The 24,281-nt window shown below is 46.2% G+C and overlaps 2 long non-coding RNA genes across 3 annotated transcripts; one reads left to right on the forward strand and one right to left on the reverse strand.

The window, feature by feature from the left end:
* Positions 1–205: 205 nt before the first annotated feature.
* On the reverse strand, positions 206–21,837 carry LOC134477807 (uncharacterized). 2 transcript variants are annotated; one of them, XR_010050009.1, is made up of 3 exons: positions 21,669–21,837; positions 9,338–9,508; positions 206–1,863 (listed from the first exon to the last, which is right to left on the reverse strand). It is a non-coding gene; the product is annotated as an uncharacterized LOC134477807 (long non-coding RNA). The 2 variants fall into 2 exon arrangements; XR_010050010.1 differs by lacking the exon at positions 21,669–21,837 and adding an exon at positions 10,046–10,411.
* On the forward strand, positions 10,836–15,510 carry LOC134477808 (uncharacterized). Its single transcript, XR_010050011.1, has 2 exons — positions 10,836–10,961; positions 14,460–15,510. It is a non-coding gene; the product is annotated as an uncharacterized LOC134477808 (long non-coding RNA).
* Positions 21,838–24,281: the final 2,444 nt, after the last annotated feature.

The following is a 24,281-nucleotide window of genomic DNA, read 5'->3' on the forward strand; positions in this document are numbered from 1 at the left end:
TCTGGGCGTGATGTACCTGCACTCAGCCTGTTCGGCAGTGGCCACAGGAGGCCAGTTGACAGAGTGGGAACAGCAGTGTAGACCACCCTGTAGCAGACACTTTCCCCACCTCTATCACTGTGAAGGTCCCTACGGCCATGATAGACAGTCCACCTCTAATGCCCACCTTCTCCTGATAGAGTATTCTGGTGCAATAAAGAAGTAAAAGTACAAAACAAACAGGTTTATTGAGGTGAGGACGTGGAAAGGAGCACAGGACCCTTGGCAGCTGGGCTCTCTCCTTCGACCGGAATATGGGGAATGGGACATATGCAACCTCTGACCGGGGTGGTGCTTAGGACAGGCGTTGATGACATGGGAGGAGCTGATTGGAATTTTCTTCCCATGCACTGGGAAAGGAAAAGGAAGTTTAACAGGGGAAGGAGGAAGTGACCTCAGGGTAAACATCCCTAATTTGGCCTTCCACCGCCATAATGTCCTGTAGTTTATTCTAGGGCAAAACTCTTTCAGAAATGAACAGCCGAGATGCACACTGCAGCCAGTGAGGAGCCGGTCCATCTGTTATTATGTTCTCTTTGTAGTCCCTCAGAAGGTCCCAAGGAATAAGAGCCTGCTCATCAACACCTCATTTTTACTGGTTTTGCTCACTTCCCTGCTCCTTCATCCCAGACTTCCTGGGCTGTTTCTCAAATAAAACAATGGGCCCTAAGTCTTCCTCTCAGCTCTGGGAGCCCTGAGGGCAGACGTCTGTCTCAGGTTCTCCAAGTGGGGAGAAGGTGAGTCCTGCCCACACACCACCTCACTGGCCCATTCCACAGCTTTCCAGCAGGTTCCCTGCAAAGGCACCCAGATTGGGCCCTGGGAGCCAAGATGTAGCCCCAGCTGGTGAGGTCACAGGCACAGCACAAATTTAGCTGCACCCCCACTCCTGTCTGGTTTAGTCATCAAATCAGCCAGTCAGAAGCAGCAAGGCCACCTGTGTGAGGCAGCAGAGAGGCCTCAGGCCCATTCTCTTGGTCCATCCACATTTATAACTTCGTGTCTGAGGGCTAACGTGACCTGCCTCAGTGAGAAAATGGAGAGGAAGCCCCTTCACTGTCAGGGGCTGAACCAGTCATCGCTTAGGGCATTCCAGGTCTGAGCAGCCAGTGTAAGAAAGGGCCCCTGCCTCCTACCACAAAAACCAGCAGCTCCCCCAAGACCCAAGCCACCCGTCCCTGGTGGGACTCTGATGGGGTAGGAGTGAAAGTGTCACAGCACACAGTGGAATTTCTCCCCTTAAAAGAAACATAGGATGGAAAGGAAATTGAAAAAACAAAACAAAACACAAAACTTGGCTATAAAGTAGCTGACCCGGCTCCTCCCTGTGGAGAGTAATTGGATCCCTGGCTCTGCGCCCAGAGGCCCCTTCCCCACCAGGTCCAGTCAGGGTCCCAGGTTCTAGATCACAGCCCCCAGAGCATAGCACCAAGAGGGCATCTGCCTGCTGGCCTGGCACAGCCTTATCGGCACCCGATGCACAGAATGTCCTGGGAAGGCTGGAGGTGGGCGATGACACTTTCTCTTGGCACTGATGGGATGGCAGCAGTGAAGGTTCACTCCCATAGACTCCAAGCCGGGGGCTGAGGAAGAGTTCTGCAAGCCATGTCCCAGGGAAGAGGCAGGTGCACCTACAGGGTGGACACTGGGTCAGCACGAGTCATGACACCAAGAGGCTGGGCAGCGGGCCTGGCCAGGTCCAGGGTGCCGGGCCCATGCAGAGCCTCTGCCTGCAGTCAGCTTCTCTGTGATCTGCCATATTGCATAGGACACTGGGCAGCTGTTGGAGGAAGTGGAGCAGCTGCATCTCCTCCTGCAAAGATACTAAAAGCACGGTTGGTTGTGGACCTAGTGTGGCCTCCTGGACTCCCTGGCTTGCTGGGGTAGCTTCCTTCCTGCTGTGTTCTGCCTGTCTCTCTTATCTGCACCATGAATAACAGGAAAGTGGAGTTTCCCATTTACCGTCCTCAAAGTCCAGTAGTTTCCCCCCTCTAGCACAGCACTTTGGGGAAAATCACCACCAGACTTGTACCCTCTTTGTGCTTGTTTCTCTCCAGTACATCCAGAGCAGACAATAGGCATCCATCCAATGTGCTCCCCATTCAGGTCAGAAGTGCACTCTCAGCAAAGAATATTCAAGATAAATAGCCTAAAGAACTGAGAGAACTTGGACTGCATACTCCACACCATGTGGCCCTTGTACCTCTGCCTTAGTCTGGGCTGCTGGAGCTAAGCACGCAGACTGAGAGGCTTATTGGCTACAGAAGTTTCTTGCAGGTCTTCGGACTAACCCTTTGAGCTAAGAGTGCCAGCATGGGTGGGTTCTGAGGAGCAGACTGCCAACTTCTTGCATCCTATTCTGGCAGAAAGACGTGTAGGGGCAAGGTGCGGTGGTGCCTGCCTGTAATCCCAGCACTTGGGAGGCTGAGGCAAGGGAACTAACAGGAGTTAGGGGCCAGCCTGGGTTACACAGTGAGTTCAGCGTCTGAACTACATAGCAGGACCCTATCTCCAAAACAAAAACAAACAAAGAGGTGTGGGGTCCTTCTACAGGGACACAAATCCCACTCATGAGGTGGAGTCTCACACGCAGGGCCTCTACCTCACTGAATGGCACTCCACCTCAGGGCCTAACATCTCCCAGAGGCCCCGCCTCCCAACAGCACTGCACTGGGAGTTCAGGATTTACACATGCAGTGTTTTCTCTCCCTTCCCACCCAGTCCTCAGCACTAGGAATTGCGTCCAGGGCCTTCTCACTGCTATAATCCTACTGCGGCTTTTCATTTTTTTATTTTGATATACGGCCTTGGTAAGTCTCTAAATTGCCCAGGCTGGGCTCAGACTTGCAGTCTTCCTACCTCAGCCTCTGAGAGTGCTGGGACTAAGACCTGCATTATTCGCCTGTCTCAATATTGAGTTTTGCAGAGGTATAAAAAATTTGTAATAAGGGCTGGGGATTTAGCTCAGCAGCATAAGCACCTGCCTTGCAAGTAGGCAGTCGTGAGTACAATCCCCAGTACCGATAAAAAAGAAAAAGACAAAACAAAAAAAACCAAAAAGTCTGTAACAAACATTATGGGATCATAATACTATCTGTACCTTGCAAAGGCCCACCCTGTAATAGAATCCATGTTTTCAGAATCCGAGGGATTCCGAAAGAGAGATTTCCTGACTTCCTTCTCCTCTGGTGTGGGAGCCGCAGCACTGATTAGAAGCTTCAGCACTGACCCACACAGAGAGGGGCTGTCGTCCTTGGTGAATTATCTTTAACAGAGTTAACTATGACACAGAAGTATTTAGGGTGTGTAAAAGATGTTAGGGCCAACAGGACCAAGAGCCCCACTTCTAGCCTAACCCTAAAGGAATTTCAAGGCAGACAGAGGTAGGGAACTGGATTAGAACAGTCTGAATTTTAATCAAAGTTCCAAACACCAGGGTCCATGTTTCTCTAAATTTCCACCAAAGAACTCTTTATAGTTGCAAAGAGAAGTGTGTAGTGCCAAGAGGTCTAGATATGTATATGCATTTGGCTTTCTGCTAGTTGAAAATTTCTTAGAACAAGCTTGTGTTCTCATAAAAATTCCTGCTGGTTCTTACATTCTGTGCCAAAACATATATATGTTTAATTTTAAATACTGAAGAAAAAAAGGCCTTGTCTCTCCACCTGCAATAAAATCTTTAAGTTGGCTCTTCTAGAAGATGCAGCGTTGAGCCTGTGGCTTCACACTCTGCCCGTCCTCTTGCCCACACTCTCCTTCAGGGTAGTGCCGCCCCAGTTGGAAAGCCTGGGACGTGATCCTGAGTGACCCTGCTGCCTCTCTCAGCCCATGACGCCCACCCTGCTTTGTTAATCTGCTGTCCATTCCACATCCACGGCACATATAAAATGCCACCAGAGTGAGCAAGACCCCGACGCCCACCCCCACCCCACTCATGCTCACCTGAAAGCCTGGGTCACTGTTCAGCGAGACAAAGGGGTTTTCAAGGCCAAAGTGACTTGGATACCATGTTACCCAGGAATCTCAGGTGGTAAATGACAGAAATGACTCTGAGTAACCTATCTGGGAACTACACTATTGGATCATGTGAGACAAAAGAACGCTGAAGGAAAAGCTAAAGTTCCTAGTTCTAATGTAAAAAGAATCTGGAAAAGAAGAATTCTCTGGTAGTTATCTCAAGATAGAGCCAGAAATAGGATGAATTGGCTCTAAACATCTTTTGTTTTGTATGATCTGCTTGAGATTCAAGTACTTCTTTAAAAAAAAAAAAAAAGCCTGAAGTTCTTATGAAAGATCACATTGACTAATTTGTATCTTATGCCATTTCCTGACCAGGGGTCCTGGAGGGTCCCTCGGTGGGCAGTGTGATGGCTGAGGTGGATCATTAACCTGATTAGCTTTGGAGTGCCCCAGGGTCTAATAAAGCACACTTCTAGATGTGTCTGGGTGGGTCATGGAGGTAGAATCTTACAGCCTGTATTTGGTCCTTTTGTCTGGTTCCTTTGTCTCTAGTACTCTTCCTCTGCTTCCTGGCTGCTATGAACTAAGCTGCGTTGCTTTGCCACACACTTTTGCCATGATGTTCCTGCCTTGGAACCAGCCGATCATGGACTGCATTGCCTGAAACCATGAGCAAAAATAAGCCCTTTCTTCCTTTAAATTGCATATGTTGAGTATTTAGATCAAGTGATGAAAACTAGACTAATACAGAAAACCTGGCACCAGGAGTGGGGCCACTGATACAACTCTACTTAGTCATATGGATTAGAGGCCTTTGGAACTGGTCTGCAGAAAGAGTTTGGAAAGGTTTAAAGAAGTCAGCTGGAGAGGACCTTCAATTCTTTTAGTAGAGCCTAATGAACAATTCTGATCAGTGCTCAGATGACTAAAATGCTGACAGGAACATGGAGAACAGAGGTCAGGCTCAGGAGGTTTCAGTTAGGAATAGAAATCCTGTTGGATAGTGGCCTAGAGGCCATATATTTAGCTGTCTGGCAAAAAAAGAAAAAAAAAAGCCTATTATTTTTCCATGTTCTGACACTTTGCAGAAGACTGAATTCAAGGATAGTGAACTCACTGTCCTAGTGGAGGAAATTTCAAGGCAGCTCAATGTTTAAACTGTAGCATGATTACTGGTGGATACTTTTAGCCAGATTTATAGTGAAAAGCATAGATGAAAAGTAAAGCAGAAAACTGAAAAATTTAAATTTTGGCCAAAAAAGAATTGTGTTAAGTTTTGGGGAAAAGAAGTGTGGTTGCTAAAGAGATTAGCACCATTACAAAGAAACCAAGTACAGTGGACCCTTGAATTACAACTAGCATGACATATGAACAACTTGGGTTATGACCAGAACTGTAGTGTTAACTTAAAACCAAAGTCCTGACGTATGACCCAAATACTGGATGCTTGTGCTTTGAGTTGGTCTCAGATATAGATTTAACCCATAAAGAATTCTGGAAGGAACATTACATCATTTCATGTGTGGGGTTAAGTGAGAAGTCCTGGGCCAGTGTCTCTCTAAGGACACTGAGATCTGCCTGTATATAGGAGAGAGACTTTAAAGGCTGTGTAGAGGAGCCTGAACCTTCAACTGACACTTGAGTTACAACCAGCTTTCCAAAATGAATTGAGTTCATAAGTCAAGTGTCCACTGTAGCCTGAAAAGAAAGGTGGCTTAGCCAGGCATGGTGGTGCATATCTGTACTACCAGAACTCTAGAATGCTGAACCAGAAGGATGATAAATTCAAGCTCAACTTGGATAGTTTGGCAGGACCCTTTATCAAAAGAAAAAAATGAGGCCTGGCATGTTGGCACATGCCTGTAATCCCGGCACTCAGGAGGCTGAGGTAGGAGGATCACTGTGAGTTCAAAGACAGCCCGGGCTACAAAGTGAGTTCAAGGGCAGCCTAAACTGCATAGTGACACCCTGTCTCAAAAAGACAAAAAAAAAATCACTTTCAAGGCCAGATGGAACTACATGGCAAGACCCTGCATCAAAAAAGAAAGAAAGAAAGAAAGAAAAAAGAGAGAAAAATGGGTAAGGCATTGGGGATGTAACTCAGTGTGAAGGCCCTGGGTTTAAAGCTCCTGAAAAGTAAGCAGACAGAGATAGAGATAGAGATAGAGATAGAGATAGAGATAGAGATGATAGAGATAGAGAGAGAGAGATAGAGATCCTTGAGGTCTTCTCAGAAATCAGAAAATACCCACAAATCCCTGGATCTAGGTCAGTTTTTTATTTGGTAGACTCTCTGAGATCCCTGCTTGAGAAGGGCTTTGTAGGGTATTGGGTTACCTGGAATTCATTTCACTGTGCTCAGCCATTTAGATATTTAGTCATAACTCCAAGGGGCCTGACTACTCTTCCTACTATCAGTAGATGCAGGCATTATTCATTTGATGGTTGCTTTATCTGTGCACAGGATGCAAGAGTGTGGGGTCAGTAAGGCTTCCATCCAGATTTCAAAGGAAGGCCTGGGAAGCTAGACAAGGAGCCTCCGTGGAAGCAGGATGTGAAACTGTGGGAATGAAGTTGCAGTGAAGATCTCAGGAAGCTGGAAATGCTGTGATGAGGAAAGTTGCAGAGAGTGGGCAGGGTCAGCCTAAGAGAGAAGCTGTGTAGGCTGTAACCAGAAAGACCCAGGTAGGGTCACCAAAATGCATGTATCTCACATCTCACCACCATGTACCTCAGACACTGAACATGATGTTACAGGACTTAATGTTTGCCCTGCTGGGTTTTGGCCTTGGTTTGGTCCCATTCTTTTCTACCTATCCCCACAGTTTCTCCCTTTTGGAATGGAAATGTTTGTGCTGTGCCATTATACTTCCGTGTTATACAACTTTAAAAAAAAAAAAAAACAGGATTCACAGTTAAGTTTGCCTTGAATGTCAAAGACTTGGACCTTTTTTTTTTTTTAAAGCAACGCTGGTACTGTTGATCCCTAAAGGGAAGGGAATATTGTGCTTTAGTTACATGCAGGATAGCTGTGTTGTGCCAGGTGGAATTATAACCTTGTGTTTACTTGGCAATTAAGTATGATTTTAGGAACTGTGTTTGGGTATAAGTTGACAAGGGATGAGACGTCATGATTAAGGTGGATTATCAGCTAGATTGGATTAGGAGTAGCCCAGCATCTTTCCACTTTGTTACATCCCCAGGCTCTTATTTATTCTTTTATTTTGAGACAGGGTCATGCTAAATTGTCCGGTCTGGTTTCGAACGTGCGACCCCCCTACCTCAGCCTCCCAGAGTCCTGGGTTCCTGGCATCTCCACTCTTTGCCTTTCCATGCTTCCACCATGGGATGATGCAATAAGAAGGCCCTCAAGAGATGTGAGCCCTTCAGCCTTGGACTGCTCAGCCTCCACAACTGAAAGGAAGGAACCTCTGTTCTTTATAAATTACCCTAGTCTCTGGTATACTGTGAGGGTTGCACAAGATTAGCTAATTCTGACCACTTCTGTGTGGAACATAAAGGCTCAGCCCGGCCTCTTGTCAGCAGGGTGTCTCTGCAGAGCTACCCTGGCTCCCGGCCTCCCTGTGGGATCTTCTGAGGCTTCTGTAGCAAGGCCATCACAGCCTAGCCCCACTGCCTGCATCCCAATCTATCTCAGAGTCTGTTCCCAGGCAACCTGCAAATGAAAGGCCATTTAATCGCTTTTTCCTAGGCTCCTTATCTATATAAGGTAGGTACTGAAGAACCTCGACGTAGAGTCAGGTCTGGATTAATCTTAGATCTACCACTTGCCAGCTCTGTGTTTGGGGGTAATTTAGTCAGTCTCTCTGAGACTCAGCTGTCCATCTGGTAAAATAGGAATAGGGCCAAGGATATAGCTCGGCAGTGTAAGCACCTGCCTGGCAAGCAGAAGGTCCTGAGTTTGATTCCTGGTACCAACAATAAACAAACAAACACAACAACCTGGAATAACAGATGCCCAGCCCACTTGCAGCATCAGCCCAGCTAGGAAGCTGTTTCGTGTGAGCTCAGACTCATTTGATGCTGGCAGTGGCTCAAAATCTCTTCTTCATACTCTTACTTTGAGGAGGATGTGCCCAGACCACTAGACCTCTGTACACGTCAGCAATGGGCCAGGGCCCTAAATCTGGATGGGATTTATTTCCCACCTTCTGGAGTGACCTTGGAGTCACTGTGTACTTGGCACTTGTTGCTTATTTGGTGTCATTAGCACGATGTAACTGATCTGGTGGGCTAATGTGACATTCTGTGGAGTATCCAGATGGTCCAGGTCCCTTTGGACTGGATTATGATAGAAGGCAGGAGATTTAACGTTGCCCAGATGAAGATGCAGTATATCCATGGTCTGCTCCAAGTGACTATGCGCTATTTTTGACTCTCCTTTCTAACAGGGCAGAAAAGAAAAGTAAGAAATTCATATCATGTACCATCTTCTCCAGGAATGATGCTGTCTAGCACAATAGCAACTACTGAGGCTACTGCTTGGTGCAGTCTATGGTAGTTTATACCTTTTAAATGGTTTATTTATTTTTGGAGACAGGACCTCGCTATGTAGTATAGGCTGGCCTTGAACTCACTATGTAGCCAAAAATGGCCTCAAACTCACCGTGATCCTCCTGATTCAGCCTCCTGTGTGCCACCATACCTGGCTGTGCTACCACGCCTGGAGGTAGTTCACTCTTGTCCTTTATCACAGGGCTCTGCCGTCTGTAGTCAGCAGCTCAGGCCCAGGAACAAGGGGAGGAACCATGGTATTTCACCGGGGGGGGGGGGGCTGCTTTCTTCTGATTTTCTAAATTAAGTGATATATTGCTGTTGTAGTTGTTGCTGTTGTTGGTTATTGTTGTTGTTGTTTTGGTCTTTTTTGAGGCAGAGTTTCACTGTATGATTGAGCCTGGCCTTGAACTCACTTTGAAGCCCAGGCTGGCCTCGAACTCATGGTGCCCTTCTTGCCTTAGTGTCCCGAGTGCTGGGATTACAGGTGTGCGCCACCGCACTCAGCTTGAGATATACTGTGGGCCACTCATCTGTCTTTCTGCTAGGAACAATGGGTTCTAACCCTCTGACAGAATCTAACATCTTGGCAAGAAACCTGTGTGTGTGTGGCGGGGTGTGCTGACACACTCTGAAGGTGTTTTTAAAAGCTTAGAAAAGCAGAGCTCCCCCTGTGGGCCAGGTCCTCCCGCCCCTCTAATTTCACTGCTCATTGCAAATGCACCCGCTGGGCTCTAAATCTGAAGGACTTTCCTAAAGTGGCCTAGAAGGTCAGTATTTCGGCCTTTGCCTCACAGACTATTCACTCTGATTCTGTCATTACCAAATTAATGGGCTGGCAATAGTCATCCATTTCTCCACAGCTCCACAGCCACAACTTTCCTCAACTGCCAGAGCTATTGCATCAGCCAGTAGGGCTCCTTCTAACTCTTCCCATCCGCTGGAGATAAAAGATGTAACTTTTTCCCCATTGCTAGGTTCATGGCTGAGACCACTAAAAAAAAGGAGAGAGAGAGATTAGCAAGAGGAAACATACAAATTTACATAATATGAGTTTTATGTGACTCAGGAGACTCTGGGAATGAAGATCAAGGAAACAGAAGTTTATGTGTTTTTATGCTGGGTCTGGGGACGGTGGACAGTCAGGCAGAAGTGTGACTGGACAAATCGGGTATGGCCTAATGGTAATAAACTGAAGGAATTTAGCCAGGCCTGTTTGTTCAGATTCTTCTTGGCAGTCCTATGTGACATCCTCTCCCTCGGGTATAAGGCTGGACACCTGTCACATGAGGGGCTTCAGGGCAGAAGGGTGGGGAAAGGTCAGAATTACCTACATAATTTTCATGGCCTGCTTCAGGGCAGAAAGGAGAGGGGAAGATGGGCGTGATCTTCTTGCTCGGCTGTTTCTCAGTTTCCAAGGTGTCGTACTTAGGGATGACATTTCCCATACCCTATCACACCTGTCTGCCTGCAGTGCAAGTTTTAACAATTGATGGGACAGCAAGCCTGGTGCCATTCTAACTTCTCTTACATAGCTCCCTGAGAGTTGGCTGGCGAGTGATCCTTCTCCCAGCAGCCACTGTCTTAAGTTTGGGTTCCCTGGAAGCAGACTCCAACATGGAGAATTGTCTGCAGGCTTATTCTGTGGTGCTCTTGGGAGACACACCTATAATTAAGTAAGAAGAGAGATTGGGAAGAGAGAAGATGACCCTCAGTGTGCAACCAGGCCTCAGCCAATCCTACAGGGAGCTCTGAGCCAGATAGTCCTTCAGAGGGTCCCATATTGCGGACAAGAGCCAAGTCTTTATACCCATATTGGCCAACCACTGACTGGCCAAGGGCAATCTTTAGCAAGAGAAGAGGTTGCAAGCCATCTGTAGCCAATATTTCTGTTGGGAGCCGCGTCTGTGATAGCTCGCCTTGCGCGGCGGACGTGCGGCCTGTGGTAAAGAGCAAAGCCTGAGGTAGATTACCCCTCCCATCGAATATGTTAGTTTCCTGCTTACCGCGTAAACAACCCGCTCAACAATATAGTCTGCCTGGCAACTGATGATGTTAGCCAATCAGCTTGCCTTGCTTACTTTAACATGATTGGACACTGTACCCGTATATATACCGGTGCCACCCCTGGGCGGAAGAAAAAGCCAGGTAGAAGCCCGGAAGTAGAAGCCCAGAAGGAGCCGCGGAGAGCGGACCGGTAGAGGCTTCGGAGCGAAGCCCGGAAGGAGCCGCGGGGAGCGGACCAGAGGAGGCTTCGGCTGGGAGCGATCCCAGGGCAGGCTGTACGGAGAAGGAAAATAAAAAGAAAAGGTTGTCCACTACCAGACTTTGTCGTGTGTCCTTCCTGCCGGCCGGGAGCGGACATCGACATTTGGAGGCCCGCCCGGGGACTGATCACCCCCGAGACATGGAAGTGGACAACGCTCCAGTACAGAGCTGCGAGACAGGTGAGTTGGGGATAAGCCTGGGCTCTGGGTGGCGTGCACCTACAGGGCTTTTAGACTCCCCTCAGGCTCACGCGTAAGTGGCGGATTCCTTGGGCCTCACGCGGTGAGTAACATATTAAAAAATGGGAAACATGCTAGGTAGCAACACTAAGAGCGAGGGTGGTTGTGGAGAAAGCTCTCAAGAGCTTACAAAAGTACGCAGGGTATCTGAGCAGGCCCAGTCGGGGAGCTCCCGAGAGGGGCCCGTCAAGGGGAACAAAGATGCTAAGGAGAAGGACGGGGCTCTAGCCTCGGAGTCGTCTGACTCCGAGGACGAGGGAAAGTTGAATGGCAAGGAGGCCAAAGAGACCAGCTGTCAGGAGCCCAAGTCGCTCGATAAGGAGTCACAGGGTTCTTTTCCAGCGTTGCGCCGCGAATTGCGCTCTGCTCAACCTGGTCTGCGGAGGAGTAGAGAGCTCCTGAGCGCTCCCCGGCGCGAGAGGGAGGCGATCCCTCGCCACGAGGCGGCCGCCTGGGAGCTCCCTCCCCTTTCGCCAGAACAGGAAGTGATGCACGGGCCCCCATTTTCCGCCCAATCACGGCCGCCGTCTTATGCTCCGCCGCCGGCGGGTCGGTATTTTTACAGGCGGCTTTGGCAGGGGGGACGCTTGTCTCATGAGGTACATCCACCTGGGATAGATAGTGGCCCCTACGGGATATTTCCTGTACAAGTAGCTATGGGCCAGGGACGCAATGTATGGGAGCCTTTTGAGATAAAGCAGATTAGAGAACTTAAAAATGCAGTTACAACCTTTGGGCCGACTGCGCCTTACACCATTGCCATGCTGGAGAATCTGTCTTCTGGGCCCCTCACCCCCGAGGACTGGATTCAGCTGGCAAAGGCGTGTCTGCCCTCGGGCAGTTACCTAGATTGGCGAGCCTGGTACGCAGAGTTCTCTGCAGAGCAGGCTGAGAGAAACGCCAATCGGGGAAACCGGGGGTGGAACAAGGAAATGCTTATGGGAGAAGGTCGGCACGCTGATGACCAGACTCAGTTCCCCGGCGCTGTCTATGAACAAATCAATGCCATAGGGCTCCGCGCCTGGAAACAGGTAAGTGGTGCCGGAACTGCCTCCTTGTGTCTTTCAAAAATAATTCAGGGTACCACAGAGCCATTTGTTGACTTTGTGGCCCGAATGCAAGATGCTGCCGATAAGATATTTCCTGATCCGGGAGTGGCTCAACCGCTGGTAAGGCAGCTGATTTTTGAGCAATGTACAAAGGAGTGCAAGGCAGCGATAGCTCCTCATAAGAACAAGGACCTCAACGCCTGGATTAGGATATGCAGAGAGATAGGGGGGCCGCTCTCCAACTCGGGAGTGGCTGCTCTCCTGGCCGCGGCTGTACAGCAGAGGGGACCTCGCGGGTTAGAAGGGGAATGTAAGGCTAAAGGGTGTTTTGCCTGCGGGGAGCCAGGACACATTAAACGTCATTGCCCAAACAATGCAGATGCTAGGCCTCGTCCTAGGAATGAAGAACCATATGTTTGTGGGCGATGCAAGAAGGGATCACACAAAGCTGAGGAGTGTAGGTCGGTCTTTGATGCTCAGGGCAACCGTATTTGTGGACGAGATGCTAGAGGGCCAAAAAACGGCCAGAGGGGGCCCCCTTCACAGGCGGGCCCCCGCCCCAGAGACAGGACAGCTCAGGATGGCAGCCTTCAACAAGGGCCACCCCTGGGTCAGCAGGTGTGGACCTCAGTGTCGCCTCCAGACTTATACAGAAGGTCACCATTAGGACAGATGGCGTTAGGACCCTAAATGACATGCAAAAACTATTGGGAGACATTAATTGGATTAGGCCATATTTACATATACCAAATTCAGATCTCAAACCCCTGTTCGACCTTCTGAAGGGAGACCCAGATATAGCCTCCCACAGGAGGCTCACTCCTGAGGCAAGAGCTGCCTTACAGAGAGTGGAAAAAGCCTTAGGTGGGGTTACCTTACACAGAATTGAACCAGGGCGACCCTTTGATGTCTGTTTGCTACAGACTAGTCTACAGCCTACAGCGGTGATTTGGCAGAAAGGACCACTACTGTGGATACACCCTAAGGTCTCACCTGCAAAAGTCATAGAGCATTACCCGGAGGCAGTCGCTTCATTGGCCCTTGAAGTGCATGATAGAGCTGTCCAACATTTTGGCTCAGGACCACAAGCCATCCGAGTACCCTATACCGCCAGCCAGATCAAGACCCTGGCTGCCTGCATAGATACCTGGGCCATTCTGAGATGTGTTTTCCATGGGGATATAAACAATCAATACCCTAAAGACCCTATCTTGTCATTTGTCACTCAGCACCCTATAATTTTTCCAAAGGTTACTGCCTCTGAGCCATTAGTCCTAGCAACTACAATATACACAGATGGCTCCAAGACGGGGATAGGCGCCTATGTGATCCTAGGCAAGCCCCCGGTTACCATACAATTTGAACCAGATCAGCCTCAGGTGGTAGAACTGCAGATCGTTAAAATGATTCTTGAACGGTTCTCAGAAGCCATTAATATTGTCTCCGATTCTAGGTATGTGGTCAATGCTATGCAAGTGCTTGAGACTGCCGGTTTAATTAGATCCACTTCCACAGTGGCTGGACTGTTCCTGTCTATCCAGACATTGCTTCAGAACAAACACCATAAGGTCTTCACCACCCACATAAGAGCACATACATCCCTGCCGGGGCCCATGGCACAGGGGAATGCGGCTGCTGACACTGCCACTCGCCCGTTATGGATTTTTACCTTACTAACACCAATCGAGCGAGCCCGTGCCTTCCATGATAAATTTCATGTTAATGCCAGGACACTAGCAAACCATTTCCATGTTTCTAGAGCAGATGCACGAGATATCGTGCGACTATGTGACTCCTGTGCCACATACAAACCTGCCATACCGATGGGAGTAAACCCTCGAGGTTTGATCCCTGGTGATGTTTGGCAGATGGACATCACACATATACAGGAGTTTGGGACTCTTAAATATGTTCATGTTTCCACAGACACCTGTTCTCACGTCATATTTGCAACAGCAGAAACAGGTGAAAAAGTGTCTAATGTGATCAATCATTGCCTGGCGGCTTGGGCCGCATGGGGCAAACCAAAAATATTAAAAACTGATAATGGACCAGCCTATATAGGCAAAGCCTTCAATGAGTTCTGCAAAATGATGGAGGTTCAATTAAAACATGGTATCCCATACAATCCCCAAGGTTAAGGAATCATTGAGAGGGCTCATAGAAGCCTCAAAGAAATTTTACAAAAACAAAAAGGGGGAGTAGGCCAAGGCCTGGCCCCAAAGGCACGATTATCCATGGCACTATTCACACACAATTTTTTAAATTTAAATAATGATAATCGCTCCCCAGCTGTGGAGCACTGCAACCCTTCCCCCAACCATAAAGGGTGGGTGAAGTGGAAAGATGTCCTGACAGGACAATGGATGGGCCCGGATCCAGTGGTCAGCTGGAACCGAGGCGCGGTTTGTGTTTTCCCACAGGAACCGGGACGAGAACCACTGTGGATACCGGAGAGACTGACACGGGCAACAAAGCCCTCGACTGAAGATCAGACCTGCCCTACTGGAGATCCATCACAGACCAACCAATAAGATGAATAGAAATAGCGGTAGCCCGAAATGGACAAGAAGATCCTCAGGCATATGCATGGCTTGCTCAATTGGCCCACGACCAAGTCTAGATATGGCGGGCATCCCTCATTCTCCTCCATAAGGTGACAATACACAGCAGGGTAGGTGAGTCAATGACGGGTAAGAGCGTGCCTCCCCAGCACGACTCGACCTAAGCCAGGCCCTACCCCATCCTGCACGTAAGCCGCTGGACTGTTAGATGCTGCCCAGGTCTAAATTTCTCTCCGAGGGGATTTCTTTACGGAGAGGAAATGAGTGCAAGCTTGTGTGCATCCAGGTTCCGTCCAGTTTGTGCCTGGCCCTAGAAAAAGGACGAGGGCCTCAGGGCCTTGGCAGACCATGGCATGGCCAACCAGGGTCTAAGCCAAGGACCTACGGTGGACCTACACATAGGGCATAAGCCTCTGCACCCAGTCCAGGAAGGGCTACGATGCGCACATTCATAAAAAATAAAATAGGGGGAGATGTTGGGAGCCGCGTCTGTGATAGCTCGCCTTGCGCGGCGGACGTGCGGCCTGTGGTAAAGAGCAAAGCCTGAGGTAGATTACCCCTCCCATCGAATATGTTAGTTTCCTGCTTACCGCGTAAACAACCCGCTCAACAATATAGTCTGCCTGGCAACTGATGATGTTAGCCAATCAGCTTGCCTTGCTTACTTTAACATGATTGGACACTGTACCCGTATATATACCGGTGCCACCCCTGGGCGGAAGAAAAAGCCAGGTAGAAGCCCGGAAGTAGAAGCCCAGAAGGAGCCGCGGAGAGCGGACCGGTAGAGGCTTCGGAGCGAAGCCCGGAAGGAGCCGCGGGGAGCGGACCAGAGGAGGCTTCGGCTGGGAGCGATCCCAGGGCAGGCTGTACGGAGAAGGAAAATAAAAAAAGGTTGTCCACTACCAGACTTTGTCGTGTGTCCTTCCTGCCGGCCGGGAGCGGACATCGACATATTTCCATCATGTGAAAGCAGACTATGGTCCCCAAAGAAGTAGCCAAAAGGAGCATTGCTACATATCCACTATAACACCCATCTCATCCAGGACTAGTACAAAATGAATGAAATCTGTTACAGCTTAGGAAAAATGGAGAAAAAGAGAGCACAGTAATATTCTAGGCACATAACATTGCTATAATCCAACACTGTGTAGTAATATTTCAATCCAATATAGACCACGTAGCTGATGGTGACTTCATAGGTCTACAACTGAGGTAGGTGGAAAATTCCTACCATGTCGCACTTTTTTTTTTTTACTGTATTTTTCTATGCTTAGATTCACAGTGTGTTCCGGGTGCCTATGGAATTCAGTACAGCAACACAGTGTGTACTATGTCACCGAGATGTGCAGTAGGCTATAACAGGTAGGTGTACACAAGTGCACTGTGACATTCACACAGCTAAACTGCCCTATGATGCATTGCTCAGAACATATCCCTGCCCTGAAGCATCTGTGTTTATAGTAGTAACAATAACTAGGATCTGTGGAATAATCCTAAACCAGACCAAATCCTAGGCAAAATTATTGACCTCTAATTGCATGAACTATAAATATGGCAATTTCATGTGGCTTAATCTGATAATTAACAAGAACACTGAACAACTGAGTGTCTGTTCTATGGATCTTACAGGATTATTCTAATTATAGATAAATTTATGGAAAAATTTGTAAAGTGAAAAATTGACATAAGAGATTACTGGCATTATTTCTACAACAACATTATCTACTAGTTATGTTCAGGCCTCCTCAGCCAAGAGTAATAACTGTTTTTGAATCTCCATTTTTTTTTATTTTATTTACCTATTTATTTAGGTATTGGGGACTGAACTCACAACTCTGTGCTTGCAATACAGGTACTTATGTTGCTGAGCTAAACCCCTGGCCCCTGAATCTCCATTTAATACTCATATCAAATTTGCATTAAATGTTACTGGCCTACATGGAACTTAGCCCCTATGGAATGTCCTTACCATTTCCAGACCTTTTTGGGATCCTAGGTAAAACTGCTTCATGGATTCAATCAACAGCAGATAGAAAGTGTTTCTTTAAAAAGTTACTACCAAGCCGGGTGTGGTGCACGTGTACACCTGTAATCCCAGCACTCAGGAGGCTGAGGCAGGAGGATCACTGTGAGTTCCAGGGCAGCCTGGACTACAGAGCAAGATTCTTTCTCATAGAAAAAAAATAGAAAGAAAGAAAGGAAGGAAGGAAGGAAAAGAAAGTGAAAAAAGAAAAAAAGTTAATACCAAATGAACATGTATACATTTTTGTCATATTCCCTAAACAATATAGCATACTATTTACATAGCATTTACATTATGTTAGCTATTATAAGTAACACAGGGAGAACTTAATGTGTTCAGGAGAAAATATGTAGGTTATATGCAAATGCTATGCCATTTTGTATTTGACCATCTGCATGTCTGGTATCTATAAGGGTCGTAGAACCAGTCCCCTACAGATGCCAGGTATAATATATGCATTCCACACACATATTTGTTTTCAGACATATAAAAAAAAATCTCTGGGGGCTGGGGATTTAGCTCAGCGGCATAAACGCCTGCCTTGCAAGCAAGCAGTCGTGAGTTCGATCCCCGGGACCGATAAAAAGGAAAAACAAAACAAACAAAAAAAAAAAAAGTAAAAAATCTCTGAAGTCATATACATTCAGAATTTTGCTTCTGGAGGGATCTAGTAGTTTGAAAAAAAAAGAAATTTCACTATATACTATTTATATATTTTGTTTTCATATTTTTAAATTTTCTATATTTATTATATACTATTTTGCATATCACATGAAAGTGCTGGTTATCCAAAAAATAAACATAAATAAAAATAAGAATAAAAGAGAGCCAGTCATGGTGATATAAGACTGTAATCTTAGCACTTGGGGAGACTGAGGGATGAGGATCCTGAGCTCCAGGCCAGCCTGGTCCATGCAGCAAGCTCCAGGCAAGCCTAGACTAGACTGAGACCTTGTCTCAAAAAATTTTTTTAAAAAAATCAGTCAATGAAGGGCCAGGGATTTAGCTTAGCAGCATAAGCGCCTGCCTGGCAAGCACAAGGTTGTGAGTTCGATTCCCAGTACCAAAAAAAAAAAAAATCAGTCAAGGGTCAGGGGATGTAGCTCAATGGCAAGAGTACGGGTTTATCGTGCACAAGGTTCTTTGTTCAATAGCTAATACACACACGCGCGCGCGCACACACACACACACACACACACACACACACCAGTCAAAAAATTATTCAAGAAAAAAATGAAGACAATTGTTAAAGTGATCAATACAGCTCCAGATGGAAGAGCTATTATTGATTTGCACTTCTCTCATTCCCCACGACCAAGGCTGTCAACCCTACTTTCCGACTACTTCAGACCTGTCCACCTCTCTCGCTGTCTCCGTCCTTACTACCCTGGATCAAGCCTCAGGCATCTTCTGCCTGGATGCTGCAGTCCTCTGACCATCCCTCCTGACCATTCCACACCTACCCTCTTTCCTGTTCGTGTTCCACAAAATAGCTAGATGGATCTAAAATAAAAGAATGGACCATGCCATTCTCCTTCAAAGTGGGCTTTACACACCAAGTTTTCACTTTTAATTTTACCATATTCGGTACTGGAAAGAGCTTCTGATTTTATTAATAGGCACTGAGTCCTTATGGAAGCAACCTTTACAGATACAATGCTGTTTACTCTTTGTAACAGTCCCATGACATGGGTGTGATTATTGTCTTCATTTTACAGATGACAAGACTCAAGGGGGCTGCTGTCCACGAGATGGGAACCACTTCACACCCAAGTCACCTGCTCGGCTATGACAGGCGCTGCCCTCGCTGTACTCCTGGGCACAGCTGATTCCTGGGCACAGCTGACTGGTCAGTGGCAGGTGCCTGACTCAATCTGCGAGGCAGGACAGAGATGCTGCCAAGTGATCTTGAGTCCCGATTTTGGATCAGGTAACCTCCTGCCACTCTCCTATCCCGAAGTCAGTGTGGAGCCCTGACCTCGTCCCTTCTCTCTGCACAGTGGCATCTGTGCTTATAAAGTAACAGGGAGGGAGGGGCCATGGATGGCTCTGATCAGAAGGGATGATCCCAAAGCAGCCTGACTCACTGTGGACCTTGGAACTCCCTCACCACAGGTCCTTCTCGTTTCCTCAACTGTAAAACGATGGGGTGGGCAGGAGGGGAATGAATGAGATGACTCTCAGAGGAACCTCCCATTCAAAAAACTCACGGGACCATCGTGTCAGAGCAGAGACTGTCCCCTTCTCACCAGGAGAGACAAGCTTCTTCCCTAAGCTTTTGGCCAAGCACCTCCTAGCCCCTTGAATGAGAGTAGAGCAGATTTCCCAACCTGGGACTCCGGATTTGGACGGAGCTGATCTTGCCTGAGCAAATGAACCGCAGAGACGAAAACCATCTGTGGTGTGGTGGTGACGCCTTGCCACAGGCCCCTTAGCAGCCTCCCTTGTGCCAAGATCCAAGTCCACACCCCCAGGCCTCCACCAAGTGCCTCTCCCCCAGATCTGATTACAGATCACATTCCCATCGTGCACTTGGGCCTACTGCTTGGAGGTTGCTAGCCGCTCTTAAGAGTTCTTTATACAGTTCCACTTGGGCTCCCAGCCACTGAATTCTTCCTGCTCATGCATTACTTAGATTAGCTAAGGATGTTGGCATCTAGAGCAACTCCAGCATTTATCTCAGAAGGCGGCCTCATGACTGCCTTGGCTGCTATTTTAAAGCAACGCTCCTCTGCGGGGATTGTTCTTTGCAAAGTGGGATATTACATAGGCTCTCGCTGTATCTATAATTCTGCATATTTTTACAATTAGTTGGCTGGGAGTCCATTTCACCGTGGGCCTCTTGCATGTCAATCTTCCAGGAGCGAGGCGGCAAACTCTGCTTTTGTTCTCTGGCTTCTCTTCAACTAGAATTTTTATATTATTATTGTTTAGGGTACTGGGGATGGAACTCGGAGCCTTGAGCACATGCTGTACCACTGAGTTGCACCTCAGGCCTCTGGCTTCTCTTCAAATGATCTACTCTGCCTCTCAGTTGGGATAGTGCATATCTAGTGCCCTCCAGTACCCAGGACAACATCCAACAATTTATGAAATTCACACTCCTCATAATTCTGTGGTTATATTTTACAAAGCAACTAGGTCTCACAAAGGAAGCCTATAAATGCAAAACACAAAAGGCCAATTATTTTCACTTGAGCAGTCACATTTCTTACCTTAGAGTATCAAGCTTCTCTCATGGTACCACGGCTGCCTATTGTTTATTAAAATGAATTCAGTCAAGCATGATGGCGCGTGCCTATAATCCTAGCACTCAGGAGGCTGAGGCAGGAGGATCATCAAGTTTGAGGCCAGCCTACACTACATAGTAAGATCTTGTCTCAAAAAATAAATAAAATGAACTCAACTCTAAGAAATGAATGGCTTATCCAAGACAGCTCATACCAGATGTATCAGCAAGACTAAGTTTCAGCTGCTGTAGTGAGGAGACCCCATGAAACCCTGGCTTACGAGAACGCGAGAGTTTTTCTCTCAGATGCATCACTAAAAGCAGGTGGCTCCACTGCATAGTACATCAAAAACGAGGTTCTGTCATACATGTTACACAGCAGTGTGGCCCGGGGCCGTGACATTTCAAGAGCATTGTATATTTCAGAACTATAACCCAGTTGCCCCCTGGAAATCCTCCAGGGCTGGGGCTCAGGCTCCAAATGTCCTGCACATGGGCTGAAGACCACAGTGAAAGCAGCCATTATGTATTGCAAACATCTACAGTAAATAAAAAGAAAAAAGAGGACGGAGAAGCTGGGATGTAGCTCAGTTACATCTTGGGTTATATCTCCAGTACTACAAAAACAAAAACAAAAATTAAAATTAAGGAAATAAACCAATAGAACACGGGGACACAGGGAAACCAGGGGTCAAAATAAAACTTACAAATAACAAGGTGCCATCCAAGCCTGGCATGGTGGCACACACCTGTAATCCAAGCACTCTGGAAGACCAAGGTAAAAGAGTCACAAGGTCAAGCCCAGCCTGGATGACTCAGCCACCCAGCCAGACCCCGCCTCAAAATAAATAAAATAAAGTAAAATGTCTCACCCGTTAACATAGAAACATGTACGACATTAGGAACACTATATAAAAACTTCATTAAGAGCTTCTAGAGGCTGGGTGAGGTATTGCATGCCTATAATCCCAGCATCCAGGATTGCTGAAGCAAGAGGATTGCTGCAAATTCAAGGCCACTTTGGGCTACGTAGTGAGTTTAAGGCCAGCCTGAACTGCAGAATAAAACCCTGTCTCAAAAAGACAAAAACAAAACTTCTACAAAGGTTCAGATTGCAAAGAGTTAAGAATCAAACAGTCACTAAATATAACAACCTATATGCTTTCAAAATGCTGAAAAAATTTCCAGTCTACAATTCTGCTCTTTGCAAAATTATCATTCCAGAGTAACAGATTAAACACATTTATAGATGCATTAAATATCATTTGTTCCTCCCCTGGCTGGCTGTGGTGGTGCACCCCTGTAATTCCAGCATTTGGGAGGCTGAAGCAGGAAGATCCCTGTGAATTCCAGGGTAGCCTATGCCACAGTGAGTTCAAAGACAGCCTGGACTACATAGCAAGATCCTGTCTCAAAAAATAAATAAATAAATAAATAAAAATCCTCCCATGTGCCCTCTCTGGATGTGCTCCGGCAAAATAAGGGAGCAAATCACAGAAGGCATGGGATCGCAGAAGATAGATTCAATACAGAAAAGAGATGAAGTAGCGATCCAGAATAATGGAAAAGGGGAGTCTTAAAATATATGAGGCCAGGCCTGGGGAGCACACTGGAACAAAAGATTGAGGGTCTCTAGAAGAAGTGCCAATAGCATTTTAAAAAAAATAAAGAGAATAAGAGGAAGCACTTTTAATCATGTAGAAAGTTCTCTGCGATGCTACTGAAAACTATGCAAATGAAAAGAAGAGGCTGGGGATTTAGCTCAGCGGCATAAGCGCCTACCTTTCAAGTTGTGCCATCGTGAGTTCGATCCCTGGTACTGATAAAAATGAAAAAGACAAAAAAAAAAAAAAAAAAAAAAGAAAGAAATAAAGAAAGAGAGGTAACTAGAATTAGATGATATCATCAGGCTGTAGTTTTACAAGAGGAAGAGCCTGAGCCGATGCGCACTTGCTGGTTTGCCACGTGATGCCTTCTGCTATGTAGGATGTAACACCAACACCCTCACCTGACACTGGGAAAACGCTGCTGGACTTCCCAGCCGCCAGGACTGCGAGCTAAATAAAGCTCCATTGTCTATGAATCACCCCGCCTTTGACATTTTGCTATAGTACACAAAATAGACTCAGACAGACGTTATCTTTTTTAAATTAAATATTCATTTGAGTGTCAAGTTTAAAAGTTCAAACTGCAAAGTTGGCAGTGTAGATTTTTAACAAATCACAAAATGCATGCACAAAAAAAACGCATGCACAAAAAAGTAGGATGCAAAATAACACTAGGCTAACGAACTGCTGATTTTAAGAGAACAAAAGACCTGAAATCACTATAAAAACATAAAATGTTGCACTATGGAACATCTAATTACACTGTAAAAAGTATCCTTTTTTGCTATTCAAAGAGAAACCAACAACATTATTATAAATACCAGAAAAGCTACCAAAAAAGTAGTAAATTTGTTTTTTGTAAAGCAGGTAATTATCAATTATATAAAAAAAAGGAACTGTAACATGGCATAGTACTTGACTCAGCAGAGAACAGTATTTATTCAGTCATAATAATGTAAATAGTGAATATTAATTTAAGTGATGACTGATGATTACAATGTAATTCCAGTAGGATCAGTTGGGCAGATAGAGGGACTCAGTGTTTAAGAAAAGTAAAATCTGTGGTCATAGAAAATTAGTTAAAATTCACAAATTAAAAAATAGAAATTTAAGAAATTATTTACAACAGATATCAACAAACTGCATTCCACAGGCCAGACCCACTTCTGAAATAAGTCTACTTCTGCCTCAATTGATGTGTTTTGAAATTTTATTTTATCTTGTTTTCTTTTTCCTTTCTCTTTGAAATAAAACGGGTTTGAAGAAAAAGGAAGAAAATGAAAAGAAAGAATTCTACCTTATAAGTAAAGTTTTCCTGAGACATGATCATGTCCATTCTTTGACATGTGGCTACCTTCTAGTTACAAGGCAGAACTGAGAAGTTTACATGAAGGTTACATTTCCCAAGAAGGGAAAATATTTATTATTTGATCCTTTACAGAAAAGGCTTACCAATCCCTGATTTAGAAAAATGAAGGTAGTATTTATTTATTTTTATTTTAAAGAGAACAAAACCCAATAAAACAAAACAAAACGGAACAATCAAAACAAAACAGTGAAAGTGGTACAGAACCTCAAAACAGGACAATAGGGACTCGACAATGGCTACCATAATGCCTCTTGTTATCTTCACAATAGTTGTCCATACCATCGGACATAGTAAAATTGAATAGAACAATCAAAACAGAACATTAAATAAAACAAAACAATAAATCGGACCAAAACAAAATAGTGAGAACAATATTGGATTTCAAAAAGACAGAAGGAAATCCCCACGGTTGCTGTGTTGCATACTATTATTGTCCTAATAGATGCTCATACGACTGGTCTGAGGCCTGCAAAGTCAATCAGACAATATAAACATTTAGTTGTTTTTGTACCTCAGTTGCTATCAACTCAACCTGTCCTCCAAACCAGCTGGTTTCAAGGTGTGGGGTGGGAGTGAGGAGCCTGGATTCTCAGCCCCGTGCAGCGGGCTCACGGGAGAGGTGAACAGGCTTCCCTCTTCTTCTTCCTGGGCTCTGAATGGCTCCAACGGTAGTATTCAATTTAGTATCTATAGCTATACTTGTGCAAAATGAAGAGTAGCCAAAAGGCTTAAAACAGACACTTTTCTGGGCTACTGCCTTTTGTTATAAGCCTCTAAGTACCAGCTGACTTCTTAAGTTCCATACATTATTACTTTTGATGAAAATAAGAAATTCTTGTTTTTAAGGAGTTGTCTTGATGCCCCCTGGGGACAGCAAGGCAGGCGCTGGTCTGCCATCAGGCTCCCGGCTGAGCCTGGCCCTACGGGCCCCTGCTCTTTGCCAGCTGCAGCATCCCATCTAAATGAGGTTTTATGAGTCAGAGCTGCCTGAAACTGGACACAGGACCACAGACACCAGAGCTGCAGGAGCCACTCTGAACTAGCCTCCAGCCACTGTTCAGTATCGTCCCTGGCATTTGTGTCACCCTCAAGTGACAGTATGATAGCATGGCTGTTTCAGTGGCTTCAAAGCCTAGCTTCATAAAAATCCTGGCTCTCCCTCCAGCTCTGACCTGGGTTATTTAATTTCCTTGGGTCTTAGTTTTGTCATTGATTATTAAAAGGGGTTACCGATGCCTCCCGATAGGGATACAATGAGCTTTTTTCAAGCAGTACACAGGAAAATAACACAGGAGTGGGGACATATAAGCCCGGTGAATGTTAGTTGCTCTTATCTCATTTTGGCAGATGACACAAATGAGGTCCAGAGAGGGAGAGTGACATGCGCAATATCACACAGCAGGGTGGAGACAGAGACCC

The sequence above is a fragment of the Cavia porcellus genome, unplaced genomic scaffold, assembly GCF_034190915.1.
Source record: "Cavia porcellus strain 051 isolate PalLab524CR breed Dunkin Hartley unplaced genomic scaffold, mCavPor4.1 scaffold_10, whole genome shotgun sequence".
Lineage (NCBI taxonomy): Eukaryota > Metazoa > Chordata > Mammalia > Rodentia > Caviidae > Cavia > Cavia porcellus.